At 38.4% G+C, this 12,559-nt stretch overlaps 1 protein-coding gene across 20 annotated transcripts in view; it reads left to right on the top strand.

Moving 5' to 3' along the window:
- Positions 1 to 12,559, top strand: part of Ptpmeg2 (Protein tyrosine phosphatase Meg2) — a 191,220-nt gene that overhangs the window by 48,054 nt on the left and 130,607 nt on the right. The window contains exon 1 of one of the 20 annotated variants that reach the window (XM_067087963.1): positions 1,013 to 1,342. The exons of 16 other annotated variants lie outside the window; for them this stretch is intronic. The gene's annotated coding sequence lies outside the window, so the exon portion shown is untranslated. Of the gene's footprint in view, positions 1 to 1,012; positions 1,343 to 12,498; positions 12,544 to 12,559 lie in introns of those variants that run through there. 3 more of the 20 variants (XM_067087939.1, XM_067087956.1, XM_067087940.1) reach the window with 3 other exon arrangements.

Raw genomic sequence — 12,559 nt, 5'->3', positions numbered from 1 at the left:
TTACAGTATTTGCGTAAAACGGTTGTTATTGATCACTCGTGCCCAGTATTGAGAAGTTTGTTTTTTTCCCAGAATGCATTTTATGTTTACAGTTCGTGAAAAAGGACTTATATATGCATGTATTGTATCGATTGTGGTGTAATGCGCATTTCCGGTGCCCCAGGCGTTTAATTCCTTGGGAATCGTTTCATAAGAGCATTTGTTGGGAGGGGCAGTGGTGTGCTTTTGTGGTGGGTGGCCCTCCGAAGGGGAGGAGGCGGAGGAGGAGGCGGCGGTGTGAGTCAGAGGTGTTGGGTGCAGCTGCTTTAAAGGTAGATAGTCCTAAGCATTCTCTCTCTCTCTCTCTCTCTCTCTCTCTCTCTCTCTCTCTCTCTCTCTCTCTCTCTCTCTCTCTCTCTCTCAGGCTTAATAAGTAATAGTTTACAAGCATAACTAATATAGCGAGAGGTATTTCTCAATGGCCAGTTTAAATTAAGATGCACAAAGGTTTAATGATGAAGCTATATTATTTGTCAAGTCTGATAGAAGGAAAACTCAGGAGAACCAACGGAACCTTTCCCGGGTACTTCAAAGTACTTCTGTGGATTTCTTATCCTGTAATCTTGCTTGTAAAGATAATTTGATAATGTGTTTGTGCTTGAAGTGATGAATGGATTTTATATACATTTTTCTGCGTTGGTTAGAAGAAACGGATACATGTTTCACACCTCATTTGCTGGATATTTATAGTATATATAAACAAAGAGACATCTGCGTTCTATGTCTTATTCGCCAACCAGATCACAGATTACAAACGCTTCTTGTTGTCATTATTACTGACACAAGTTTAAATATTTCAAATACTGTATAATGGTGACAGGAAAGTATCGTGTTAAGGTCTTCCGCCGCCTGTAAGTGTGATGTTATCTCGTTTGTAGATTAGACCATATCGTTCTTTGATAAGATGTGGTCACACTTAAGGAGATTAGGACATGCCGACAGTAATAAGTGGACTTATAAAGTCACATATATCAGTACGGACTTGATTTTAGTCAGTGGTGGTGTAAATTTTTATCGTTTTGGTTTGTGTGTGTGTGTTTTTTTGTTATTTTTATCTATTTTGTGTAATATGGAAGGAGGACAGGATATAAAGCCTGAGTCTTAGCACGGCAAATACAAGAAAAATATAGAAAACCGCAAGTGTATGACTAATGAAAATGTATGTGATTTTCCTTGGTATCGCAACAAAAGTTCATGGTGAAAGATTCGGATATTCGAGAGGAGGGTTGATAACTTAACACAATGATTGAAATTTGACTCTAAATTGTTTTTGTCTGTAAGAACAAATATTCATGCGGAAAAGGTAAATACTGTAAGTGATTTTCTCGATGTTCTCTTGCTTTGTCAAGTATCGTATTCTTTTGTGAATCGTGCAGGTAGTCTTAGGTATTGTGTGCTAATAGTATACAACAAGGCTGTACTCTTGTGGAATCTTTGGCTTATCATCTGCATAGGTATCTATGCTCAGTTCCAGTTTCAATATGTGGATATAGCGTCGTGCTACTAAGAGAAATTGTTTTTCTCTCCTGTATCAAGAGGGATTGACTATTTTTGTATTTTCCTGTCTGAAAAGAACTGTGGTGAAGTGTGTTGAATATAAAACATAATTTAACAATAGATTTTGTTAATGTATGTTTAGTGTTGGGTCGTGGCAGATTTTGTGGGTGCCCTGTCAGTGCTCACTCTCAGTGCTCCTTCACAAGTATTTCTTGATAACTGTTTCTGCATTCATTGTAGTGTTTTGTTATTGTACAGATTTTGGATGTGAATTACAAATCTCACTGAAGAATTTCTTATGTCGGTCATTCGTTGAAAGCGGGATCCACGTTCGAATATATGGTTTCACTCCCTATTTATGGCGTTCTTTAGGAGTCTGTTTTTTTTATTATATCAGATATAATTTCAGAATTTACTCTGGATTCCGCCAAAAGACGACAGAATTTTACATGAAGTCTGGTGTGGGAGAAATCATTGGACAAGATTGACTCTTAAGTAAAGAAAAAGTGTTTTCAGCCATAAGAAAATATACTGTACGTCTGAAGGAGGTTATTTGTTAAGTTTCAAAATTGTAACAAAATCCCTAAGCAACTTTGTACCCCTGGTTTTAGAGCATCTGCTAAATTGTGAATCTTTCCACATTCACCTAAATCGAGTATTTTTAAATCTTCGTTTTTCAGTTTTTTCTTTTTCTTTTAATTAAATTTTCTAACGTGTTCCGGGTTGGTCTCTTTAACTTGCTAAATTTAATTATTAGTTCGTTTAAAGATTTTTCTCCTAAATTTTATTTAGAACGTTCTCTTTTTAAGTTATTTTTATTCTTCGTAGCCTTTACGCTTTTTGTAACTGCCTTTAGTTGTTGGGATTCACCAAATTTTTTTTTTTACTGAAAGGTGTTATTTGATTTTTGAGAGATTTTTTGCGAATAATTTTTTCCTGTTATTTTTCGTGTCCTTCTGGCCTTGAAATTGGGATGAGTCATGAAACTTTGGCCAATAAAAATGATGAAATATGATAAATGGCATGTTCGTCATCTTCGTTTTATGTATAGTAATCCCCTCATTTCACTTGCGTGTATGTTCTCTGATTGATTAGAGAACTTTAAAAGTTGTTTTAAACTCAGAGTACATTTATATCCTGTCTGTAAAAGTCTCTTAATAGTTTTTTTAAATATTTAATGTACCTTTTTAGACAATATTTTTCTTCATTTTATATGACATTTTAGACTTTAAAGTCTGATTATTCCCAAATCATTAGCCAAGAAAAGTGAACTATGTTTCTCTGAATATCCCTGAATATGTATGTATATATATATATGTATATAAATGTATGTGTATTTATATATACTGTGTGAATATTATATATATATAATGCCTTGAAGGCAAGTGAAAAACTGAGTGGTTGCTAGGCCTTTCAACACACAGTCCTTTACTAGTAAAGGACCATGTGTCGAAAGGCCTAGCAACCACTTCGTTGTTTCACTTTCCTTTGTGGCATTAGCATTTATTTATACATTCATGACGTTCATATCTTCATGATTCAGTTGTGTATACACACATATAATGTATATATTATGTATGTATAAATATATATTATATATATGTAATAAAATTCATTCATAAAAATAACTACATGTTTCAAACACACCAATTGGCTGTCCTGGTGGAGGTGGATTAATACCGACGCTAAGTACAAATACCTGCGCTTGACGGAGATTTGTACATCAGAGTCGGTATCAACTTAAACAAACCTCTCTTGATAGCCTAGTGTTTTAAGGCGCGTCATTGAACGCAGTTGGTTCTCGTGTTTGGCGGTTCAAGCCCACGAGTCAATGAACCACTTATCTATATATATAAAAATGGATGTATGTATGTGTGTGTGTATGTTCCATCATAACTCTGAAATGCAGTGAGCCGTTTCAACCAAACTTGCTATACATATGACTTACTATCTGGAAAAGAATACTGTTGGGGTAAGACATCACTAGCACCAAAGGGCACCAAAGAGGGTGGTGGTGGAAAGGGCTTACCTGAAATGGGGCTGGTTCTGCCCATAGACCTAGTAATTAAATAAACTCTACTGGTTTATCATACCTCATTTTGGTATACATACAACTTATTATCTGGAAAAGAATACTGTAGGGGTAAGGCATTGCTGGCACCAAGGGGGTTGGGGATGGGAAGGGGGTGACAGGTAAAAATAACCGAAAATGAAAGATACTCGTGCCCTGAGATGGATACTCTAGTGACATTCCAGATGCCCTTCAAGTCCAAGTTCAACCCCGACAGGAAGAGGTGTTGAGAAGGAGTGAAAAATAAAAAGCCCAAAATGACAGATATTAGTGTCTAATCCATAATTTTCGAGGTTGCTGAGATGAGTAGTGACACTCCCGATTCCCTTTAAATCCAAGATCAGCCCCAATAGGAATAGGGGGTTAGAAGGGGTGAAATATAAAATGTCAAAAATGCTGGGCAATGTAATTGAAGCAACTATCTTAACAGGAAAGGGAGAGTGAGAGAGAGAGAGAGAAAGAGTGAGAGGGAGGGGAAGTGAGAGAGAGAAAGCATAGGGGGTGTTAGGGAGGAGAAAGAGGGAAAGAGTTAGGGAGAGTTGGAAGAAGTTAAGTATACCTTAGTTTAACCAGACCACTGAGCTGAGTAACAGCTCTCCTAGGGCTGGCCGGAAGGATTAGATTTATTTTACATGGCTAAGAACCAACTGGTTACCTAGCAACGGAATCTACACCTTATTGTGGAATCCGAACCACATTATAGCGAGAAATGAATTTCTATCACCAGAAGTAAATTCCTCTAATTCTTCATTGGCCAGCCGGAGAATCAAATGCGGGCCCAGGAGAGTGCTAGCCGAGAACGATATCGACCTGTCCAATGAGGAACTGGGCGAGTTGGAGAGAGAAAGAGGGAGAGGAAGTGAGAGAGAGAGAGAGAGAGAGAGAGAGAGAGAGAGAGAGAGAGAGAGAGAGTTTATCGGTTGTCATTCAGAGTTTTCCCGGGCAGCACCGGGTTGGTCAGCTAGTCAATTATAATTCCCGTCGGCATATATATAAACACATTATTTCCGAGGTAGAGCGAATTGGATATTAAACGACATTTGTAGCTAAATGTAAAAAAAATCACGGTGATGTGATAAAAATTCATTCATATTTGTGTGCATGTATGTGTGGGGTTGGTGTATATATACGTATGTATGTACTGTGTATATTTATCTATGTATGCTATGTGCAGAAGTGTGTGCATGCGTGTGTGTACGCGCGCCTAAAATCCCTGTCGTCGCAAGCTAAATGTTCTTTGTTTGCTTCCGTGAAGTATTGACGTGTTCAAGACTATCGACCCATCTTACCGTTTGATGGCGTGCTGGCCGTTGGCAGTTCTGTTTCCCCTAAATTATTGATTGTTTCCGCTTTTCCACGTGCGTTGTATTATTGACGCGCGGAGACCTCGTCACAGCATCATTATTGATTTACCCTTGTGTTAAGACCATCCAGAATAGGGTTTTGTTGCACACGTTCCTAATATTTTTATTTATATTTTTACTGTGTAAATAGTGTTTTAAATTGTTTTAACATATGATAAGTGTACATTGGTGTTTTAGGGGATGAGAGAGAGAGAGAAACATATTAGTATACATTGGTGTTTTAGTGAAGATTTATAGGAGAGAGAGAGAGAGAGAGAGAGAGAGAGAGAGAGAGAGAGAGAGAGAGAGAGAGAAATATTGTAGTCTACATTTGGTGTTTGTGGAAAATTGTATATGTTAGAGAGAGAGAGAGCGAGAGAGAGAACGAACATATTTTACTGGACATTGGTGTTTTAGAGGATGATAGAGAGAGAGACTCCAGGCGCCATCGTATACCATCCGCAGCCAAGGAGCCAAGGATGGTGAAAGGACGATAGTCGACCTTCTGAAAGGATATGCGAGGGCATTAAGCGTCATATTCTTCGCCGGGTGTCGTGCAGGAATGGACTTCGGAACTGAGATCGATAAAACGATTTTCTATTCAATTACTCGAGCAGGAAATATGGCGTTGTTTCATGCAAGGCTGAGGTAAACGTAAATAAGGGTAATCTGTGGTTTAGAATATCGGCATCTTGATTATTTATATATATTTTTTAAGGGCGAGGAGCTTTTTTTTTTTACAAGGCGTTTCTATTTTGCGTGGTTTTTCTTGTTGGAAATTAAGGAAAAATTTTCGTGTTGGAAATTAAGGAAAATTTTTCTTGTTGGATGGAAATTAAGGAAAATTTTCCTTGTTGGAAATTAAGGAAAATTTTTCTTGTTAGAAATTAAGGAACAATTTCCTTGTTGGAAATTAAGGAAATATTTTCTTGTTGGAAATTAAGGAAAAAGGTTCATGTTGGAAAATTAAGGAAAATTTTCTTGTTGGAAATTAAGAAAAAAGTTTCTTGCTGGAAAATCAAGGAAAAATTTTCTTATGGAAATCAAGGAAGAAGTTTCTTGCTGGAAAATGGAGGAAAATTTTTCTTGTTGGAAATTAAGGAAGAAGTTTCTTGCTGGAAAATTAAGGGAAATTTGTCTTGTTGGAAATTAAGGAAGAAGTTTCTTGCTGGAAAATTAAGGGAGATTTTTCTTGTTGGAAATTAAGGAAGAAGTTTCTTGCTGGAAAATTAAGGGAAACACCCGAAAACTTTCATGTTAATGTCAGACTTTCGATACGTAAATTTGATTAAGATTTTAATTTTGATGTAATACGCAGGATATTATGATGAAGAATAGTGTTAAATCATGTTTTGGTATTTAAAGTATTCAGCGCGAAACAGATAGGGTTATCCTCAGCAGTACAATGTATTTTTATAGGATACTTCTACTGTATATATGGTCGGTCATAAACACTGCTTATGTACTGTCTATGTACATATAATATATGTATATATATATATATATATATATATATATATATATATATATATATATATATATATTATAGTTTCATATTGTTTGCTTTTTTTGTTTTGACTTGTCAATTAAATTATCTAAGTATTACAGTGACAGTGGTAATATGAATTTTGTTTTCATTTCAGCGTGTTTACAATCATTTAGGATATCGTAGTAATCAGGGTTGTTGTAGATTTATGTAGCCCGATTAATGCTATAAATGAAAGAAATTTAACTCAAAGAATTATGGGTCACTTCACTTTTAGATGTGTCGTCATCGTGCTCACTGGTCTGTATATCTATCCATTAAAATCATGCGGTGTTTGATGCTTTCCTAAGTTTCGCCTCGAAGATTCTCGTGTTTCATGTAAACACCGAAAGACGAGTAACGCCATTGCCTGTTCCTAAGAGTTTAGATAAAAAGCGAATGGAGCTGCCATGTCTAATGGACTTTCCTTTCAGGTCCTGAGAGCGGTGTTTTATTTTCATTTCCTAAGAGCGGTTTTGCACTCTCTGTTCCTAGGAGCGGTTTTGTAATTTCGGTTCGTAGGGGCAGTTTTGTAATTTCGGTTCTTAGGAGCAGTTTTGTAATTTCGGTTCCTAGGAGCGGTTTAGTAATTTCGGTTGCTAGGAGCAGTTTTGTAATTTTGGTTTCTAGGAGAAGTTTTGTAATTTCGGTTCCTAGGAGAGGTTTGGTAATTTCAGTTCCTAGGAGAGGTTTGGTAATTTCAGATCCTAGGACCGGTTTTGTAATTTGGGTTCCTAGAAGCGGTTTTGTAATTTCGGTTCATAGGAGAAGTTTTGCAATTTCGGCTCCCAGGAGAAGTTTGGTAATTTCGGTTCCTAGGAGACGTTTTGTTATTTCGGTTCCTAGGAGAGATTTTGTAATTCCGGTTCCTAGGAGAGGTTTGGTGATTTCAGATCCTAGTAGCGGTTTTGTAATTTCGGTTCCTCGGAGTGGTTTTGTAATGTCGGTTCCTAGGAACGGTTTTGTAATGTCGGTTCCTAGGAACGGTTTTGTAATGTCGGTTCCTAGGAGAGGTTTTGTAATTTCGGTTCCTAGGAGAGGTTTGGTAATTTCAGTTCCTAGGAGAGGTTTGGTAATTTCAGATCCTAGGACCGGTTTTGTAATTTGGGTTCCTAGAAGCGGTTTTGTAATTTCGGTTCATAGGAGAAGTTTTGCAATTTCGGCTCCCAGGAGAAGTTTGGTAATTTTGGTTCCTAGGAGACGTTTTGTTATTTCGGTTCCTAGAGAGATTTTGTAATTCCGGTTCCTAGGAGAGGTTTGGTGATTTCAGATCCTAGTAGCGGTTTTGTAATTTCGGTTCCTCGGAGTGGTTTTGTAATGTCGGTTCCTAGGAACGGTTTTGTAATGTCGGTTCCTAGGAGAGGTTTTGTAATTTCGGTTCCTAGGAGAGGTTTGGTAATTTCAGTTCCTAGGAGAGGTTTGGTGATTTCAGTTCCTATGAGCAGTTTTGTAATTTTGGTTCCTAGGAGCGGTTTTGTAATTTCGGTTCCTAGGAGAGGTTTGGTAATTCCGGTTCCTAGGAGAGGTTTTGTAATTTCGGTTCCTAGGAGAGGTTTTGTAATTTCAGTTTCTAGGAGAGGTTTGGTAATTTCAGATCCTAGGAGGGGTTTTGTAATTTCGGTTCCTAGGAGAGGTTTTGTAATTTCGGTTCCTAGGAGAGGTTTTGTAATTTCGGTTCCTAGGAGAGGTTTTGTAATTTCGGTTCCTAGGAGAGGTTTTGTAATTTCGGTTCCCAGGAGAGGTTTTGTAATTTCAATTTCTAGGAGAGGGTAATTTCAGATGGTTTTGTAATTTCAGTTCTTAGGAGAGGTTTTGTGATTTCGGTTCCTAGGAGAGGTTTTGTTTGTTCCTAGGAGAGGTTTTGTAATTTCGGTTCCTAGGAGAGGTTTTGTAATTTCGGTTCCCAGGAGAGGTTTTGTAATTTCAATTTCTAGGAGAGGTTTGGTAATTTCAGATCCTAAGAGCGGTTTTGTAATTTCAGTTCCTAGGAGAGGTTTTGTGATTTCGGTTCCTAGGAGAGGTTTTGTAATTTCGGTTCCTAGGAGTGGTTTTGTAATTTCGGTTCGTAGGAGACGTTTTGTTATTTCGGTTCCTAGGAGAGGTTTGGTAATTTCAGTTCTTAGGAGAGGTTTGGTAATTTCAGATCCTAGGAGTGGTTTTGTAATTTGGGTTCGTAGGAGCGTTTTGTAATGTCGGTTCCTAGGAGAGGTTTGGTAATTTCAGTTCCTAGGAGTGGTTTGGTAATTTCAGTTCTTAGGAGTGGTTTTGTATTTTCGGTTCCTAGGAGAGGTGTTGTAATTTCGATTTCTTGGAGAGGTTTTGTAATTTCGGTTCCTAGGAGAGGTTTGGTAATTTCAGTTCCTAGGAGAGGTTTTGTAATTTCAGTTCCTAGTAGCAGTTGGGTAATTGCATTTCTTAGGAGCGGTTTGGTAATTTCAGTTCCTAGGAGCAGTTTGGTAATTTCAGTTCCTAGGAGCGGTTTGGTAATTTCAGTTCCTAGGAGCAGTTTGGTAATTTCAGTTCCTAGGAGCGGTTTGGTAATTTCAGTTCCTAGGAGCGGTTTGGTAATTTCAGATCCTAGGAGCAGTTTGGTAATTTCAGATCCTAGGAGCAGTTTGGTAATTTCAGTTCCTAGGAGCAGTTTGGTAATTTCAGTTCCTAGGAGCAGTTTGGTAATTTCAGATCCTAGGAGCAGTTTGGTAATTTCAGATCCTAGGAGCAGTTTGGTAATTTCAGTTCCTAGGAGCGGTTTGGTAATTTCAGTTCCTAGGAGCGGTTTGGTAATTTCAGTTCCTAGGAGCAGTTTGGTAATTTCAGTTCCTAGGAGCGGTTTGGTAATTTCAGTTCCTAGGAGCAGTTTGGTAATTTCAGATCCTAGGAGCAGTTTGGTAATTTCAGATCCTAGGAGCAGTTTGGTAATTTCAGTTCCTAGGAGCAGTTTGGTAATTTCAGTTCCTAGGAGCAGTTTGGTAATTTCAGATCCTAGGAACAGTTTGGTAATTTCAGATCCTAGGAGCAGTTTGGTAATTTCAGTTCCTAGGAGCGGTTTGTAATTTCAGATCCTAGGAGCAGTTTGGTAATTTCAGTTCCTAGGAGCAGTTTGTAATTTCAGATCCTAGGAGCAGTTTGGTAATTTCAGATCCTAGGAGCAGTTTTTTCAGTTCCTTGAGGGTTTGTAATTTCAGATCCTAGGAGCAGTTTGGTAATTTCAGATCCTAGGAGCAGTTTGGTAATTTCAGATCCTAGGAGCAGTTTGGTAATTTCAGATCCTAGGAGCAGTTTGGTAATTTCAGTTCCTAGGAGCGGTTTGGTAATTTCAGTTCCTAGGAGCAGTTTGGTAATTTCAGATCCTAGGAGCAGTTTGTAATTTCATTTCTTGAGCGGTTTGTATTCAGATCCTAGGAGCAGTTTGGTAATTTCAGATCCTAGGAGCAGTTTGGTAATTTCAGATCCTAGGAGCAGTTTGTAATTTCAGTTCCTAGGAGCGGTTTGGTAATTTCAGTTCCTAGGAGCAGTTTGGTAATTTCAGATCCTAGGAGCAGTTTGGTAATTTCAGTTCCTAGGAGCGGTTTGGTAATTTCAGATCCTAGGAGCAGTTTGTAATTTCAGTTCCTAGGAGCTGTTTGGTAATTTCAGATCCTAGGAGCGGTTTTGTAATTTCAGTTCCTAGGAGCTCTTTTGTAATTTCAGTTCCTAGGAGCGGTTTGTAATTTCAGATCCTAGGAGCAGTTTGTAATTTCAGTTCCTAGGAGCTGTTTGGATTTCAGATCCTAGGAGCGGTTTTGTAATTTCAGTTCCTAGGAGCTCTTTTGTAATTTCAGTTCCTAGGAGCAGTTTTTTAGTTCCTTGTGGGACGTGTCGGTAGAGTTCTCAGCTAGCACTGTACTACGCCCGAGTTTGAGTCTCCGGCCGGCCAATGAAGAATTAGAGGAATTTATTTCTGGTGATAGAAATTCATTTCTCGGTATAATGTGGTTCGGATTCCACAATAAGCTGTAGGTCTCGTTGATAGGTAACCAATTGGGTCTTAGCCACGTAAAATAAGTCTAATCCTTCGGGCCAGCCCTAGGAGAGCTGTTAATCAGCTCAGTGGTCTGGTTAAACTAAGGCATACTTAACTGCTTCATTTCAGTTCCTAGGAGAGGTTTTGTAATTTCGGTTCCTAGGAGCGGTTTTGTAATTTTGATTCCTATGAGCGGTTTTGTAATTTCAGTTCCTAGGAGCAGTTTTGTAATTTCGGTTCCTAGGAAAGGTTTGGTAATTTCAGTTCCAAGGAGCGGCTTGGTAACTTCAGTTCCTGCCAGTAGTTTTGCACTTTCAGTGCCTAGGAGCAGTTTTGCATTTTCAGTTCCTAAGAGCGGTTTTGCACTTTCAGTTCCTAGGAGCGGTTTTGCAGTCTCAGTTCCTTGGAGCAGTTTTGCACTTTCAGTTCCTAGGAGAGGCTTTGCACTTTCAGTTCCGAGGAGTGGTTTTGCAGTTTCAGTTCCTAGGAGCGGTTTTGCACTTTCAGTTCCTAGGAGCGTTTTGGTAATTTCAGCTCTTAATCGTGAATTTGTATTTTCAGGTCTTGAGAGTTATTTTGTATTTCGAGTTCTTAGGAGCGGTTTTGCACTTTCAGTACCTAGGAGAGATTTTGCACTTTCAGTTCCCAGGAGCGGTTTGGTAATTTCAGTTCTTAGGAGAGGTTTTGCACTTTCAGTTTCTAGGAGCGGTTTTGCACTTTCAGTTCCAAGGCGCGGTTTTGTACTACTTCCTAGGAGCGGTTTGGTAATTTCAGTTCTTAATAACGAATTTGTATTTTCAGGTCATGAGATTTATTTTGCATTTTCCGTTCTTAGGAGCGGTTTTGCACTTTCAGTTCCTAGAAGCGGTTTTGCCCTTTCAGTTCTTATGGGCGGTATGGTAATTTCAGTTCCTAGGAGCGGCTTTGCACTTTCAGTTCCTAGGAGCGGTTTGGTAATTTCAGTTCTTAATGGCGAATTTGTATTTTCAGGTCTCTTGAGAGTTATTTTGCATTTTCAGTTCTTAGGAGCGGTTTTTCATTTTCTCTTCCCAAGAGGGGTTTTGCATTTTTAGTTCTTAGGAGCGGTATTTTATTTTCTGTTCTCAAGAGTGGTTTTGCATTTTCAGTTCTTAAGAGCGGTTTTTTATTTTCCATTCCCAAGATTGGTTTTGCATTTTCAGTCCTTAGGATCGGTTTTTTAATATATATATTCCCAGGAGTGGTTTTGTAATTTCAGTTCTCAGGAAGGAGCGTTTTTTATTTTCTATTCTCGAGAGTGGTTTTGCATTTTCAGTTCTGGAGAGCGGCTTTTTATTCACTGCCGAAGAGCGGTTTTTTAAAGTCAGTGACTACTGACTACTACTGAGGGATGGAAATTTTAAAAAATTATTTATGAAGTTGTATATTTTATTAACTTTTTTTTATTTACTTATGCGTTGATTTATTTCTCATGGAAGATACCCACTTAATGTATGTTTACGGACGTTCCCGACGCTAAATAAAAAAAGGTTTAATCGTGTAAGTTAGATGATTGAAAAAAGGAGCTGCCGTACATGAAAAGAAAGCGGCTAAATTAGCATACATTTAACGAAAGCTCTCCAGTTCCACCTATTGGTTTAATTTTCTCGCAATGACTTTTTCAAAAGGAAGAGAAAGTTCAACGCCCCCGCCTATCCCATCAGACGAGATATTAACATTTCCTGACATTACAGGAATTCATAGCTACTGTAGATAAGTGAACGCGTGCCCCCCCTCTCTTTCTCTCTCTCTCATGGTTACAGATAAGAAATTTGAATGTACCCTTTGTCTGCGTGGTAATAAGACATCTAATTCACCTATTTATCTCAGTGGTGCAGGGGGTAGAAGCTTTTGGGGGTGGGGAAGGGGAGGGGATTCCTGAGGCTCTGTGTGCCAGCATATCAGCATTGTGTCACATCCGGTACTCCTGTGTGTGTTTCGTATGTACGTATGGTGTGTGATGTTTATCCATTTGTAAATACTGACGAACGACGAGTTCTTTGTCATAATCTGTTTACCATGACAGTTGAGTGAATGTTCTGGTGTGGTCGGGTGGTCTTCTC

This window comes from Macrobrachium rosenbergii, chromosome 44 (assembly GCF_040412425.1).
Source record: "Macrobrachium rosenbergii isolate ZJJX-2024 chromosome 44, ASM4041242v1, whole genome shotgun sequence".
NCBI classification, from domain to species: Eukaryota; Metazoa; Arthropoda; class Malacostraca; order Decapoda; family Palaemonidae; genus Macrobrachium; species Macrobrachium rosenbergii.
Note: the sequence above shows the minus strand (reverse complement) of the source record. Positions and strands in the feature narration are given on the sequence as shown.